Source organism: Capricornis sumatraensis, chromosome X (assembly GCF_032405125.1).
Source record: "Capricornis sumatraensis isolate serow.1 chromosome X, serow.2, whole genome shotgun sequence".
NCBI classification, from domain to species: Eukaryota; Metazoa; Chordata; class Mammalia; order Artiodactyla; family Bovidae; genus Capricornis; species Capricornis sumatraensis.
Genome location: NC_091092.1, coordinates 73,124,534 through 73,141,937, shown reverse-complemented (window position 1 = coordinate 73,141,937; position 17,404 = coordinate 73,124,534). Strand labels below are relative to the sequence as shown.

At 36.3% G+C, this 17,404-nt stretch overlaps 1 non-coding gene across 1 annotated transcript; it reads right to left on the bottom strand.

The window, feature by feature from the left end:
- Positions 1 to 1,612: 1,612 nt before the first annotated feature.
- On the bottom strand, positions 1,613 to 1,684 carry TRNAC-GCA (transfer RNA cysteine (anticodon GCA)). Its single transcript has one exon. It is a non-coding gene; the product is annotated as a tRNA-Cys (tRNA).
- Between the last annotated feature and the right edge of the window lie 15,720 nt (positions 1,685 to 17,404).

Here is a 17,404-nt window from a genome sequence, read left to right as displayed (position 1 = left end):
AACATTTGTATTCAAGATAAGACTCTAATCCTTTCCTGGAAAGTTTTACTGACTGAAATGATATTAGAAATAGAATTTCTTCAATTGAGTTTGGATCGCCAGAGATCTAGGGGAAAGTTTGTAAGAGAGACAGAGGATAAGTTACCACTTTGCCTCCGATATGGACTGTTACAGTCATTTTCAACTATGATGGAAGCGTAGTACATACCAGGTAAGGAAGGAAAAAGAAAGAGGCAAAATCTTTCAAGAGGACATCACAATAACTGTGGCAGAGATGGGATGCCCTGTTTGTGCCTCTGTGTACTCCCCCAGTTGTCTGTCCTTAGCTGTTTCTCTGCCTCTGGGATGGAAAAAGCAGTGCTCCACTGATCCCCAATTGTATTTTTGCCTTGTTTAGCTATATCAATTTATGCCATGTTTGTTATAATTGACAGCAGATTCTTAATCTCCTTTCCTCATCTCTCTATCATTTCTTTTCCATCCTCTCTGTCTTCATTACATACTTGTCCTTACATTTCCTATTATTTTAGGAAATGATGAAGTATCACACCGATATCTCTTTGCTGTCATCTCTCTATTCTTTCTCATTTTCCCCAAACTCTTCCAGTTCTTAATTTTTTATTGAGGTGGAGAGGACCAAGAAGGGAATGGTGAGGAAGAAGGTGAATAATGTGTAGTTGGATGGGGACTCTGTCTTAATGGAGTAAAACTTGGGGAGAAGGTTATAAGATTTTCAGTAAGACAGCATTCATATATTAACTTTGTGCTGCAGGATTCATAGCTTACTCATAGAGCTGAAAAGGCCTTGAAAAATCATTTTGTTTAGACTTTTTCAAAAATTGAGTTCCTGAGGGTATGACACATCCGGCTAATCATTGTGTTCCTAGATGTTAGCTGATTGCCTTGTTTGGTTTGTTAAATAAATCTAGTTCAACTCTCTCATATTATAGATAAGGTAACTGAGGCCATAATAGAAAGAGATTTTCTAAAGATGTTTATTTTACCACAAAATAAAGAAATATCACTTATTTTCTTTCAGAACTGAAACTGTTCCGCAATTAATACTCACAACACTTTGAAAAGGTAGATAAAGAGTGTTACTATACTTACAGCCCAGTTCTATACACACATATACATTCACTCAAAGAACCTTGGATACAATGATTCATGCTTTAGTTCCAGCTTAGAGAAAATCAGAGACAATGAAAAGTATCAATCTAGTTGTGGAAATATGACTCTCATCACTCTCCCTATTTCTGCCCCAGGGCTTACCTCATGATATAAATCAATTTTGAGTTGTCATTTCTGGTGAGGCCACAACACAATAAATGAAAATTTTGAATAAGTTTGAATAAGCCCTGTAGGACAGAATGGTATAGACCACTTAAGGAGAGCTGGTACAGATTATTTAAGCCCCAAATCCCTACATTATTCTGTGCTGCCCAATGCCATAGTCACTAGTACCATGTGCTTGTGAAAGTGAAAGTGAAGTTGCTCAGTCGTGTCCAACTCTTTGCGACCCCATGGACGGTAACCTACCAGGCTCTGCAGTCCATGGGATTTTCCAGGCAAGAATACTGAAGTGGGCTGCCATTTCCTTCTCCAGGGGATCTTCCCAACCCAGGGATCGAACCCGGGTCTCCTGCATTGCAGACAGACGCTCTACCATCTGAGCCACTAGGGAAGCCCCATGTGCTTATTTAAACTTAACTGTAAATACATTAAATTATATTAAGTTAAACAGAAAATTCTGTCCTTCAATTACACTAGCCACATTTCAGATGCTCAATAGCCAACATATAGACAGTGGCTACTGCTTTGAACTACACAGATTTAGAATAGATTTTAAAATTAATACTTAGTTTGGAGTAAAGCATATCATCAGTACAAGGTCATATAATTAAGTGCCAAAGTTGGGAAAGAAGCCAAGTTTCTAGATGCCTAATCAAGAGTAAGTAGATTTATTTCCACTTCCTTTGTATTTATTTATATTTCAGTGTGGGTCTATGGGCATAGTTGAGGCACACTAGTGTGTGTAACTTCATGTATGGGCTTTCAAGTTTGAGGAGGATGCCATCTGGTTAGCATGGATGAGAAAGGTCATTTGCATGGATTTGTAGAGTTCCTGCCTTTCTCCCTGGCAGGACCAAAAAAGAGACTATATAGAAAGGTGCTATGAAAAGGAAAACAAAAGTTATACAAATGGAAGCTGTAGTAATGATGATAAACTCCAAGTTTATTTTTTCCTACTTAGTATTTACCCCTGAGTCCAGCTACAGATGGGCGTGAGTAGGAAAATGGGCTGTATTGGTGAGTCATTTTGGCAACTGATGTGAGAGACAGTCTGCTGTGTGCATGTGATCAGGGAACCTGGTATATAACCTGCAAACCTAGGAACTGGGGCTGGTTGGATTTGCCCCTACCTCAGACTTTACTTCTAAAGAAGATCAGTAATGGAAGAATTAGACAAAGACTTTCAGTGAGAACTAGGCCTTCTGTTAATTGAACGGATTGTGCAACTACTGAAAAGTGTGTCAAGTTTAGTTTTCTCTAAGAAAATGAAAGATAACTTTCTGAGTAATCATTGTACTGTAAATTCCTGGTGAAAGCGTTGCTGTAACTAGAGACTAGTGTTGTTGTTGTTGTTGTTGTTTGTTGTTGTTCAGTTGCCCAGTGGTGTCCAACTCTTTGTGACCCCATGAAGTGTAGCAAGCCAGGCCTCCCTGTCCCTCATCATCTCCTGAAGTTTGCTCAATTTCATGTCCATTGCTTTGGTGATGCCATGCAACCATGTCATTCTCTGATGCCCTCTTTTTTTTCTGCCCTCAATCTGTCCCAGCATCAGGGACTTTTCTAATGAGTCAGCTGTTCACATCAGATGACTAAAATACCTGAGTTTCAACTTCAGCATCAGTGTAGAGACTGGTGTACTAAGAATTATTTTAGGAGTGTCTAAGAAGTCAGCTGGAGAAGGCAATGGCACCCCACTCCAGTACTCTTACCTGGGAAATCCCATGGACAGAGGAGCCTGGTAGGCTGCAGTCCATGGGGTCGCTAAGAGTCAGACACGACTGAGCGACTGAGCGACTTCACTTTCACTTTTCACTTTTATGCATTGGAGAAGGAAATGGCAAACCACTCGAGTGTTCTTGCCTGGAGAATCCCAGGGACGGGGGAGCCTGGTGGGCTGCCATCTATGGGGTCGGACACGACTGACGCAACTTAGCAGCAGCAGCAGCAAGAAGTCTGTAGATTCTCAAAGCTCCTGCTACACCAAACTTGCTAGCCTAGCCTGAAACACCTTTAAGTATATTTGAGTGAATATCGTCTATTCGATGTCTCTAAATTAAGAAGTTGCTCAAGAACTGGCTTTTATATGAGAGGTCACCCACTATAAATGGGGAGTCTAAGTGTTCTTATTAGAAAAGTGATGATAATATCAGCTCTGCTTATTTCACAGCATTTTAAAGTCACAGAAAAGGAGAGCCATGAAAGGGCAAAGGCTTATTTTTATATCTGGAGCTGCTGCTGCTGCTGCTAAATTGCTTCATTTCTCAGGAGTATTTGTATGTGTTTACTGTGTTTATGGGCTAATAAAGTGCTATTTGTAAAACTGCTTTAGCCACTGAAGGGAAAACATTAGTTTAACTTGAAAATGGAATTCCATGGCCTGGGTTTATTGGGGCTTCATCACTTTTGGTGTGACCTGAGAGGGAGCAAGTCACTTGAATTTTCTGAGCTTCAGTTTTTCCCATTTGTAATTAATAATGGTAAAGGGTTAATAACCACCACTCTGTCACTTTACTGGGAATCAGAATGAGCTAACACATGTGAAAATGCTTGTGAACTGTAAATAGCTATATAAACAACCTCTTAATTATTTCCTAGTATTGGGGAAAATCCCCCGGGGATGTACTCAGAAGCTGTGTTTGGCATGTTTCCTTTATCTCACAGGAACCAAACAACTGTCTAAGCCAAGAAGGGAAATTGACTCAAATATTTGACTTTGGGGTCTAGCTCTTAACTAGCTTCACCTCTCTTACCAAGATAACTTCCCTTTCAAAAAATATAAGCAAGACTAGACTTGGACAAACATTTTGAAGCAAATAAAGCACATTTTCAATTACTTTCTTTTTTCATTTTTCCTTTCAGTACCCCCTTCCTGAGGGAGTAGAAGGTAGTGGAAGAAACTACATTCTGAGAGGTTGTATGCACTAGGGTTTAATAATATAAACTCTGGAGGTGGACAGATCTGGGCTGAATTTTGGTTCCACCATTTACTAATTGTGATCTTAGGCAAGTTATCCAAACTTTTGGATCCTTAGACTCCTGGTCTGTAATATGGGGCCAATAATTACACTACCTTATGCAGTTATTATGGGACTTAAGTGCAATAGTGCCTGGCACAAATTATGCTTCTAATACATATAGATTTATTTTTGTCAACATTATGGTTTTACTCATTCAGAGTTATTTAAAAAGTTACCAGCCATGAATGTAACTGTTTCAAAGAATGGTTTCTGGTTTGGAGCATTAAAAACTTTTCCATATCTTAGCTTTGCTGGTTTGGTGGTTTGTATAAGTGAATTCTCAGGCAATATTGGGCACAAATCAGAATTTAAAATAGAATCTTGTTTTTTTTTTTTTTTAAATAACATTTTCACAGACTTTCCAATTTGCATTTTAGATGATTTTTCTTTTTACTTTTGCTTTCAAATGATCAGAAGTTCTTTACTTGACATTGATTTGTCTCCTATTAAATATGTTCTTTCCTGTTCTATCCAGAGGCCTCTCACCACTGGATAGTTGGTGCTTAGATTAGCTTGTTGAGGTTTTGACCTTGGCTAAAAAATAACAAAATAGATTTTTTCCTGTGCCACAGGGCTAAGCTGAATCCTTAAAGTGGAATATATGTGGCTATGGAACAAAGTGCTTAGTTTAATTTCATGAGTTTTAATTTGGAACATACTTTTATGGATCAACCTCAATTTTACTTGTCAGTTTATAGATTGCCCTTGGCATTTTAGAGTTGCATTTAATTTATTTCTCACACATGGAGAAAAATAGTGGAAAAGTTGTGGGAAGGGGACATATGTGAGGTTACTGGTTGGTTGAACACTTTCCTTACAGCAGGAAAATACACTTTTAGGATGAAGAGTAAAGGTTTATCTGGTGTTCAGGCACTCAAACCAATAGCTTTTTATCACATCTCTTAAGATAGAGTCAGAGCTATAGTTTTTCAGTTTCTCACTGTTGATAAAATGAAGTCTGTTAAAGCACTTTGAAAATTGGAATGCATTATAAAATTCTGAGATTATTTTTTGTTATTAACTTAGTGTTGCTTGTGAAATGCACTTGTCAGGTAATGTTGAACTTTCTTTTTTGCATTAAAATATTATTGGTACCCTCCCTCCACTGAAATAGTTCTAATGTCCACTTGATTTCTAAATGAGACATATTCTTGAATCTCTTGACTATTCCATATCTAGGCTGTCTTGAGTCCAATATCATTTAAACAAATGAAAAAACAAGCAATGATCAAGAGCACTCAAAATGGTAAGTGTAATGGTCTGTCTTTTTGTTCCTGAGAAAAAGAGGCCTCCTCATTTCACTAATTTTGGGTTTACAACTGTCAGTCCTTCTTTTCCTTCCTGTTTTAAGGAGGAAGTGCTGATAGTATTATATATAAATAAGCACCCCCACGTTGCACAACTGTTGCCTCCTTTAAGACTTTAAGAGTTTCAGAAAGTCATGTTGTACTTAATATATAGTCAAGAGAACCAGTCAGATGAACATTTTAAACAAAGAAGAAAAGAAACTAGAAATCTTGAAATCTCTCTTACATGCTGTGTAAGTGTCTTCTTGGGGGCATGGCTTATCTACCATGTGAAACACAGGAAATTAACTCTAAACTTCTCAGTCTAGCTGGGTCAGCCCTTAGAAAAATTAGGGAATAAATAAATTAGGGAATAAATTAGGAGTCAGCCCTTCCTGGAACTCTCTTTTCTCTATTTTATCTCTTGTGTTGGTCCAGATATCTTCTTATGCTGACTGAATTCCAACTTCTTGAAGGAAAGTAGATCTGTGAAATCTCTAACATTTCAGTGTAAATAAATTTAAATTGTTCTTTTTTCTGAAATGAATTCATTTTATTTTAGTTATATAAAAGTATAAAATATCAATAAGCAGAAATCAAATCAATTAAAAAATCATACATGATCCCATCATCTTAAAGTAACTCACTCTTAATATTTATGTGTATAGCTTTTTTTTGCTTTTTATTTATCTATCTATATATAGATATATTAATCAAAATAGGATTACACTATACATACTGCTGCTGCTAAGTCGTGTCAGTCGTGTCCAACTCTGTACGACCCCATAGACGGCAGCCCACCAGGCTCCGCCGTCCCTGGGATTCTCCAGGCAAGAACACTGGAGTGAGTTGCTATTTCCTTCTCCAATGCATGAAAGTGAAAAGTGAAAGTGAAGTAGCTCAGTCATGTCCAACTCAGCGACCCCATGGACTGCAGCCTACCAGACTCCTCTGTCCATGGGATTTTCCAGGCAAGAGTACTGGAGTGGGTTGCCATTGCCTTCTCCAGAGAAACACCTACTCCTGCTTTATTGATTACGCCAAAGCCTTTGACTGTGCAGATCACAATAAACTGTGGAAAATTCTTCAGGAGATGGGAATACCAGACCATCTTACCTGCCTCCTGAGAAATCTGTATGCAGGTCAAGAAGCAACAGTTAGAACCAGACATGGAACAACAGACTGGTTCCAAATTACCTGGGACTCAAACCCAGCCAAAACCTTGCTTGGGACTCAAACCCAGCCAAAACTCTGCTTGGGACTTGAACCCACATGGCTGGGACTCAAACCCAGCTAAAACCCATGTTATCTGATTTCAGGACCTAATGAAGTTCAGGTTCTAGATGTCTCATCACAGAAGGAATTCAGTGAGAGACAAAGTGATAGGTAAGAAGTTAATTTATTCAGATTCAGACAGAAGCACACTCCACAGACAGAGTGTGGGCCATCACAGAAGGTGAGTGCAGCCTACACTATACATATTGCTTATCAACTTGTGATTTTTACTTAGCAATATATTATGAATTTATTTCTATAATATTAAACATATTCTCTCTCTTCACAGGCAATCTGCTTATAGATCATTTACAGAGCAGTTTCTTTGTTGTGATTTTAAAAAGTCAGCCCTCAACAGGGTTTGTAAAAAAAAGATGAGGTAGAAACACATACTCACAAAAGAAATTAAATAAAAGGAAAAAAACAACTTAAAAAACGGTATATGTTAATTGGCTGAGGAGCCAATGGGGGTGAAGCTACTATTTGTGGAATTATAGTTAAATGCTTCTGAGTCAGAATCCTACTCAGGAGGAATGACATGGCAGTGCTACAGAGCTTAGATTGGCATCAGATAGTCTATCCTCCTGCCCCTCATGTCACTCAACATGCTCCCACTGTGTACGAAGACAGGGTCTGGCACCCAGACCTGTCACAAATGGTGATGGCCTGGAAAGAAAGCCTATTCACTTGCCAGTCATGCAGCACAAGTTGGTGGGGAACATGATGCTAAATTTTTTAAATTAAAATATTATGCTGTGATTACTGGATATTCACATGCAGTTCTAAGAAATAACAGAGAGATGTTGTGCACTTTTTGCCCCGTTTCCCCCAATGGTAGCTTCTTAAAAAAAAAAAACAAAACAACTATAGCACAATATCACAATCAGGAGACTGACACTGATATAATCAAATACAAAACATTTCCATCACAGCAAAGATTCATGTTACCCTTTTATATAGGATTGGCTTTTTAGCACTCAACATAGTTCTCTGGAACTTCATCTTAAGTTTTTTGGTGTATCAATAGGTTGATCATTTTTTTATTGCTGTATAGTATTCCATGATATGCATATGCCACAGTTTGTTTAATTGTATGCTTATTGGAGGACACTTTGGTTGTGTCCAGTTATTTGTTCTTATGAACAAAGCTTCTATGAATACTTCTGCACGGGCTTCTGTGAGTACAAAAATTTTTACTTCTGGGGAAAATGCCTAAGAGTCCAATTGTTTGACTGAATGGCAGTTACATGTTTAGCTTAGTAAGAAAGTGACAAATTGCTTTCCAGAGTGGCTGAACAATTTTATTTTCCAAAACCAATGCATGAATGATGTTTCTTGCAACCTCACAGCATTGGTGTCAATTAAAAAAATCCATTCTAATAGTGCATAAACATATTTCATTATTTAAATCTGCATTTCTCTAAGAACTAATAAATTGAATATCTTAAAATATATTTACCTTTTGTCCATATTCTTCAGTGAAGTGTCTGTTCATGCCTTTTGCTCATTTTCTAATTATGTTTAATTTTTTTTTTTTGCTTTTGGAGACTCCTTAATATATTCTTTACACTATCCCATTGTCAGATATGTCTTCTGAAAGAATTTTGTCTGAATCTATAGCTTGCATTTTCAACCTCTTAATAGGTTTTTTTCTTTTTGTAAAGCAAAAGTTCTTAATTTAATGAGGTTAAATTTGTCTGTTTTTCTCTTTATGGATCATGCTTTTGATGTTAAAACTCTTTGCTTTGCCCAAGATTCTAAAGATAATTTCCTATTAGTTTTTCTGAAAATTTTACAGTTTTTTTAAAAAAAATATTTATTTTTAATTGAAGGATAATTGCTTTATAGTATTGTATTGGTTTCAGCCAAGCATCAACACGAATCAGCCATAGGTATGTTTTACATTTAAGTCTGTAATCCATTCAGAGTTAAGTTCTGTACAAAGTGTGAGACTTCGGTGGAGATTAACTTTTTAATATATTGATGTCCAATTGTTCTAGCACCATGTTGAAGAGGCCTTCCTCCACTGAATTGCTTTTCCATCTTTGTCAAATATAGTTGGGAATATTTATATCAGTCTATTTCTAGATTATCTATTCTGTTCCATTAATTTATGTTTCTATCCCTATGCCAATTCCATAGTCATTATTTCTAAAGAAATTCTTTTTTTAAAATAAAAAAAATTCAAAACAACTTTATTGCAGTATAGTGGATTTACAATTTTATGTTAGTTGCTGGTGTACAGCAGAGTGATACAATTATACACACACACACACACACACACATATTCTTCTCCATTATGATTTATTACAAAATATTGAGTATAGTTCCCTGTGCTATACAGTAGATTCTTGTTGGTTATCTATTTTATACATAGTAATCTGTATCAGTTAATCCTAAATTCCCAATCTATCCCTCACTCTTTTTTCTCCTTTGGTAACCATAAGTTTATTTTCTTTTATTTTTTAAAAATTTATTTATTTGTTTTACAATAAAAAAGTCAGATAAATAATCTAACTCTACACCTAAAGCAACTAGAAAAGGAAGAAATGAAGAACCCCAGGGTTAGTAGAAGGAAAGAAATCTTAAAATTTAAGGCAGAAATAAATGCAAAATAAACAGGAGACCATAGCAAAAAACAACAAAGCCAAAAGCTGGTTCTTTGAAAGGATAAATAAAATTGACAAACCATTAGCCAGACTCATCAGACCATTAAAAAAAAAGAAACAAAGGGAGAAAAATCAAATCAACAAAATTAGAAATAAATTGGAGAGATCACAACAGACTACACAGAAATACAAAGGATCATAAAAGACTACTATCAGCAATTACATGCCAATAAAATGGACAACTTGGAAAAAATGGACAAATTCTTAGAAAAGTACAACTTTCCAAAACGGAACCAGGAAGAAATAGAAAATCTTAACAGACCTATCACAAGCACAGAAATTGAAACTGTAATCAGAAACCTTCCAGCAAACAAAAGCCCAGGTTCAGACGGCTTCACAGCTGAATTCTACCAAAAATTTAGAGGGGAGCTAACACCTATCCTACTCAAAATCTTCCAGAAAATTTCAGAGGAAGGTAAACTTCCAAACTCATTTTATGAGACCACCATCACCCTAATACCAAAACCTGACAAAGATGCCACAAAAAAGGAAAACTACAGGCCAATATCACTGATGAACATAGATGAAAAAATCGTTAACAAAATTCTAGCAATGAAAATCCAACAACACATTAAAAAGATCATACACCATGACTGAGTGGGCTTTATCCCAGGGATGCAAGGATTCTTCAGTATCCACAAATCAATCAATGTAATACACCACATCAACAAATTGAAAAATAAAAGCCATATGATCATCTCAATAGATGCAGAGAAAGCCTTTGACAAAGTTCAACATCCATTTATGATAAAAACCCTCTAGAAAGCAGGAATAGAAGAAACATACCTCAACATAATAAAAGCTAAATATGACAAACCCACAACAAACATTATCCTCAATGGTGAAAAATTGAAAGCATTTCCCCTAAAGTCAGGAACAAGACAAAGGTCCCCACTTTCACCACTACAATTCAACATAGTTTTGGAAGTTTTGGCCACAGCAATTACAGCAGAAAAAGAAATAAAAGGAATCCAAATTGAAAAAGAAGAAGTAAAACTCTCACTGTTTGCAGATGACATGATCCTCTACATAGAAAACCCTAGAGACTCCACCAGAAAATTACTAGAGCTAATCAATGAATATAATAAAGTGGAAGGATATAAAAAACAACACACAGAAATCCCTTGCAATTCTATACACTAATAATGAGAAACTAGAAAGAGAAATTAAGGGAACAATTCCATTCTCCATTGCAACGAAAATAATAAAATACTTAGGAATATATATACCTAAAGAACCTAAAGACCTATATATAGAAAACCATAAAACTCTGGTGAAAGAAATCAAAGAGGACACTAATAGATGGAGAAATATACCATGTTCATAGATCAAAAGAATCAATATAGTGAAAACGAGTAGACTCCCCAAAGCAATCTATAGATTCAATACAATCCCTATCAAACTACCAATGGTATTTTTTACAGAGCTAGAACAGATAATTTCACAATTTGTACAGAAATCCAAAAACCTCGAATAGCCAAAGCAATCTTGAGAAAGAAGAATAGAACTGGAGGAATCAACCTGCCTGACTTCAGCCTCTACTACAAAGCCACAGTCATGAAGACAATATGGTACTGGCACAAAGACAGAAATATAGATCAATGGAGCAAAATAGAAAGCCCAGAGATAAATCCACGCACCTATGGACACCTTATCTTTGACAAAGGAGGCGAGAATATACAATGGAGAGAAGACAATCTCTTTAACAAGTGGTGCTGGGAAAACTGGTCAACCACTTGTAAAAGAATGAAACTAGATCACTTTCTAACACCACACACAAAAATAAACTCAAAATGGATTAAAGATCTAAATGTAAGACCAGAAACTATAAAACTCCTAGAGGAGAACATAGGCAAAACACTCTTGGACATAAATCACAGCAGGATCCTCTATGACCACCTCCCAGAATATTGGAAATAAAAGCAAACTAAACAAATGGGACCTAATTAAAATTAAAAGCTTCTGCACAACAAAGGAAACTATAAGCGAGGTGAGAAGACAGCCTTCAGAATGGGAGAAAATAATAGCAACTGAAGCAACTGACAAAGAACTAATTTCAAAAATATACAAGCAGGTCATGCAGCTCAATTCCAGAAAAATAAATGATGCAATGAAAAAATGGGCCAAAGAACTAAATAGACATTTCTCCAAAGAAGAGATACAGATGGCATACATCTATTTGAATTGAAGCTTTCTCCAAATATATACCAAGAAGTGGGATTGCAGTATTATATGATAATTCTATTTTTAGTTTTCTAAGGAACCTCCACACTGTTCTCCATAGTGGCTTTATCAATTTACATTCCCGCCAACAGTGTTGGAAGGTTCCTTTTTCTCTACATCCTCTCCAGCATTTATTATTTAATGGACTTTTTGATGACGGTCATTCTGACTGGGGTGAAATGATACCACATTGTAGTATTGATTTGCATTTCATTAATAATTAGCAATGTTGAACACCTTTTCAAGTGTCTGTTCATTATCTGTATGTCTTATTTAGATCTTATGCCCGTTCTTCAATTGTATTGTTTTATATATATATGTACTTGAACTGTTTGTATATTTTGGATTTTAATCCCTTGTTGGTGGCTTGATCCACAAATATTTTCTTTCATCTGAAGGCTGTCTTTTTGTTTTATTTATGGTTTCCTTTGCTGTGCAAAATATTTTAAGTCTAATTAGGTTCCATTTGTTTATTTTTGTTTTATTTCCATTGTTTTAGGAGACAGATCCAAAAAGATATTGCTGCCATTTATATTAAAAAGTGTCCTGCTTATGTTTTCCTTTAGAAGTTTTAGAGTATTCAGTTTTACATTTAGGTCCTTAAAATACATTTTGAGTTTATTTTGGTGCATGGTGTTAGAGAATGTTCTAATTACATTATTTTACATGTAGCTGTCCAATTTTCCCAGCACCACTTATGGAAGTAACTGTCTTTTTCCCATTGTATAATATATTCTTGGCTTATTTGTCATATATTAATTGACCATAGGTGCGTGGGTTTATCTCTAGGGTTTTGTCCTATTCAATTAATCTATATTTCTGTTTGTTGTGCCAGTAACATATTGTTTTGATTACTGTAGCTTTGTAATATAGTTTAAAGTCAGGGAGCCTGATTCCTCCAGCTTCATCTTTCTCTCTCAGGATTGCTTTGGTTATTTGGGGTCTTTTGTGTTTCCATACAAATTGAAAAATGTTATTGGTGATTTGATAGGGACTGCATTGAATATGTAAATCATTTTTTCAAGTAGTATAGTATATTCATTTTGACAATATTGAGTCTTCCAACTCAACTACAAGGTATATCTTTTCATCTGTTTGTGTCATCTTTGATTACTTTCATAAGCATCTTATAGTATTTGAATATAGGTCTTTTGTTTCTTAGGTAGATTTTTTTTTGACTTATTAGGATTTATTTTGTTAATAACAGAAAATGCTTTTTTAAAAGTACAGAATTTCAAAGCAAGAAATATATAAACCTTACTAACTCCAGTCTCAACTAATTAAGGATATGTTTTGTTATGTACTCAATGAACATTTGATAAACATTAGTACCTTGCTGAAATTGTCATATTACTTACTAACAATGTCTTCTGTGCTCATTAGAGTAATTTTTCTTACTTTTCATTCTTTGATAACAAACAGATATGGATTATAATTATCCCTACATGGAAATGTTTATCAAATGAAACTTCCTGCCTGTTATAGGAATGCAAACATTACAGTAGCTGAATAATATACCTGGGACATATTTTCACTAGGAACAGGCAAAATAAAGTTCAATGATATCTGGAAATACTGAAGAAATTGTTTGTATACATGTGTCGATTTGTTGCCAACATGCTTCTTTTTAAGTTCTGAATTCTTAATTTACACATGTACATTTTTAATGGACAAAATAGTAAGATGATTATTTCTTTATTTTAAAATATTTATCCTTAGGTAAATGCTAAAATAGCAAAAACTCATAAAGGACTAAAATACCTCTGTGCATGAGTTAGTCACATCCCACTCTTTGCAATCTTATGAACTGTAGATGTCCAGGCTCCTCTGTCCTTGGGATTCTTCAAGCAAGAATACTGGAGTGGATTGCCACGGCCTCCTCCAGGGTATATTCTGAACCCAGGGCTCGAACTCGCCTATCTCCTGCATTGCAGGTGGATTCTTTACACACTGAGCCACCTAGGAAGCTCAAAATAGCTCTATAATAAAGGTTTATATCCCAGGCTTCAGTGTGACTTAAAGTGGGTAACTGTGCCATTTTTCCTCTCCATGGGGAGAGAAATGCATCCAAGAGATCAGGTTGTCTTTTCTGAGTGACATTGTCAGTACTTTGGTATTCCAGAAATCCAGGTAGCAGTTGTTGTTAAGTTGCTAAGTTGTGTCCAACTCTTTGTGACCCCATTGACTGTAGCATACCAGGCTTCCCTGTCCTTCACCATCTCCCAGAATTTGCCCAAACTCATGTCCATTGACTTGGTGATGCCATCCAACAATCTCATTCTCTGTTGTCCCCTTCTCCTCCTGCCCTTAATCTTTCTCAGCATCAGGGTCTTTTCCAGTGAGTCAGCTCTTCGCATCAGATGGCCAAATAATTGGAACTTCAGCTTTGCATCAGTCCTTCTGATGAACATTCAGGGTTGATTTCCTTTAGGATTGACTGGTTTGATCTTGCTGTCCAAGGGATTCTCAAGAGTTTTCTCCAACATCACATTTTGAAAGCATCAGTTCTTCAGTGTTCAGCCTTCTTTATGGTCCAACTCACATCTATACATGATTTTTAATGTTTATTTTTTAATTGAAAGATAATTCATTATAGTGTTGTATTGGTTTCTGCTGTACAAAAAGGTGAATCAGTCATATATATATATACATATATACATTCTTTCCCTCTTGAGCCTCCTTCCACCTTCCCACTCCACCCTTCTAGGTCTTCACAGAGCCCCAGGCTGAGATTCCTATGTTATATAACAGCTTTCCACTAGCTATCTATTTTGTAATAGTGTACATATGTCAATGGTACTTTCTCAATTGTCCTACCCTCTCCTTCCTCTGCTGCATCCACGTTTGTTCTCTACATCTGCATCTCCATTACTTTCCTGCAAATATGTTCATCAGTACTATTTTTCTAGATTCCATAGTTATGTGCTAATATACAACATTTGCAGAGAAGGCAGTGGCACCCCACTCCAGTACTCTTGCCTAAAGAATGCCATGGATGGAGGAGCCTGGTAGGCTACAGTCCATGGGGTCTGTAAGAGTCGGACACGACTGAGCGACTTCACTTTCACTTTTCACTTTCATGCATTGGAGAAGGAAATGGCAACCCACTCCAGTGTACTTGCCTCGAGAATCCCAGGGACGGGGGAGCCTGGTGGGCTGCCGTCTATGGCATCGCACAGAGTCGGACACGACTGATGTGACCTAGCAGCAGCAGCAGCAGCAGCAGCAGCAGCAGCAACATACAATATTTGTTTTTCTCTTTCTGACCTACTTTGCTCTATATAACAGGCTCTAGGTTCATCCACCTCATTACAACTGACTCAAATTTGATCGTTTTTATGGCTGAATAATATTGAATTGCATATATGCATCACATCTTCGTTGTCCATTCATCTGTCGATGGACATCTAGGTTGCTTCCTTGACCTGGCTATTGTAAATAACACTGCAATGAATATTGGAGTACATGTGTCTTTTTGAATTGTGGTTTTTCTCAGGGAATATGCTCAGTAGTGGGATTGCTGGGTCATATTGTAGTTTTATTCCTCGTTTTTCAAGGAATCTCCATTCTGTTCTCCATGGTGGCTGTATCTATTTACATTCCTACCAACAGTGCAGGAGGGTTCCTTTTTCTTCACATCCTCTCCAGCATTTATTGTTTGTAGGTTTTTTGATGATGGCCATTCTGATTTGTGAGAGGTAATACCTCATTGTAGTTTTTTATTTATTTACTTTTTAATTGGTGGAAAATTGCTTTACAATGTTTTGTTGGCTTCTGCAGTACAACAATGTGAATCAGCCATAATTTTATATATATCCCCCTTCCTCTTGAGCCTCTATCCCAGCCTCCAGTGTAGTTTTGATTTGAATTTCTCTAACAATGAGTGATGTTGAGTATTTTTTCATGTGTTTGTCAGTCATCTTCTTAGGTAGACTTATTCCTGGACATTTTATTCATTTTGTTGATATGGTAAATGGGATGGTTTCCTGAATTACTGTTTCTGATCTAAAATGGAAATGGATTAAATGCACCAACCACAAGACATAGAATGGCTGTGTGGATGAAAAGATGTGCATGTATCTACTTTCACTTACCACATCATTCTACTTAACCTCCCAAATTTTATGTAATTATTTTATACTGTTAAGTTAATCTCATTTCCATTATGACTTGCAGCTGTAACTTTCTTTTCTTTTTCTTTTGGTTTGGCTATTAACTGCAAAAAATGATAAACATGTTTTACTGTTATGATTATGCAACTAGTATTCATTTTAATACCATTGTATCATGATAGGTCAACAGAAAACAATAGAGCTCTATATCACTAAAACTACCATTTAATACAAAAACCTGTCATCATTTTTAAGATTTATTTATTTTTAAGTGAAGGATAATTGCTTTACTGTATTGTGTTGGTTTCTACCAAACATCAACATGAACATACATTTACCTATGTTTACCACTTGAACATCCATCCCACCTCTCACCCCATTCCACCCCACTAGGATGTTAATGAGCCCCAATTTGAATTCTCTGAATCATACAGCAAATTCCCATTGGCTATCTATTTTACATATAGTAATGTATGTTTCCATGTTACTCTCTCCATACATCACCCTCTACTTCCTCCCCCCACCATAGCTGTGTCCAGAAGTCTGTTCTCAATGTCTGTTCCTCCACTGTTGCTCTGCAAATAGGTTCGTCAGTACCATCTTTCTAGTTTCCATATATATGAATTAGTATATAATAATTGTTTTTCTCTTTATGACTTACTTCACTCTGTATAATAGGCTCTATGTTCATCCAATTCACTAGGCCAGACTCAACTGCTTTCCTTTTTATGACTGAGTAATATTGCATTGTATATACATACCACAGCCTCTTTATCCATTCATCTGTCGATGGACATTTAGGTGGCTTCCATGACCTAGATATTGTAAACAGAGCTGCAATGAACATTGGGATACATATGTCTTTTTTCAATTTTGGTTTCCTCAAGGTATATATCTTTGAGTGTGATTGTTGTGTCATATGGTGGTTTTATTCCTAGCTTTTTAAGGAACCTCCATACTGTTCTACACAGTGACTGTGTCAAATTGCATTCCCACCATCAGTGCAAGAATGTTCCCTCTTTTCATACAGTGTCCAGCATTTATTGTTTGTAGACTTTTAAATGATGGTCATTCTTATCTGTGTGAGTTTTAATTTGCAATCAGAATCATTGTAGTTTTAATTTGCATTTCTCTAATAATGAGTGATGTTGAGCAACTTTTTATGTGTTTATTAGCCATCTGTATGTCTTCTTTGCACAAATTTTCTGGTATTGACTTGTGTGAGCTGCTTCTATATTTTTGAAATTCATCCTTTGTCAGTTGTTTCATTTGCTGTTATTTTTTCCCATTCTGAGGGTTGTCTTTTCATCTTGAATATAGTTTCCTTTGCTGTGCAAAAGCTTTTAAGTTTAATTAGGTCCCACTTGTTTATTTTTGTTTTTATTTCCATTACTCTCAGTTCGGTTCAGTTCAGTTGCTCAGTCGTGTCCGACTCTTTGCAACCCCATGAATCACAGCACACCAGGCCTCCCTGTTCATCACCAACTCCCGGAGGTCACACAAACTCATGTTCATTGAGTTGGTGATGC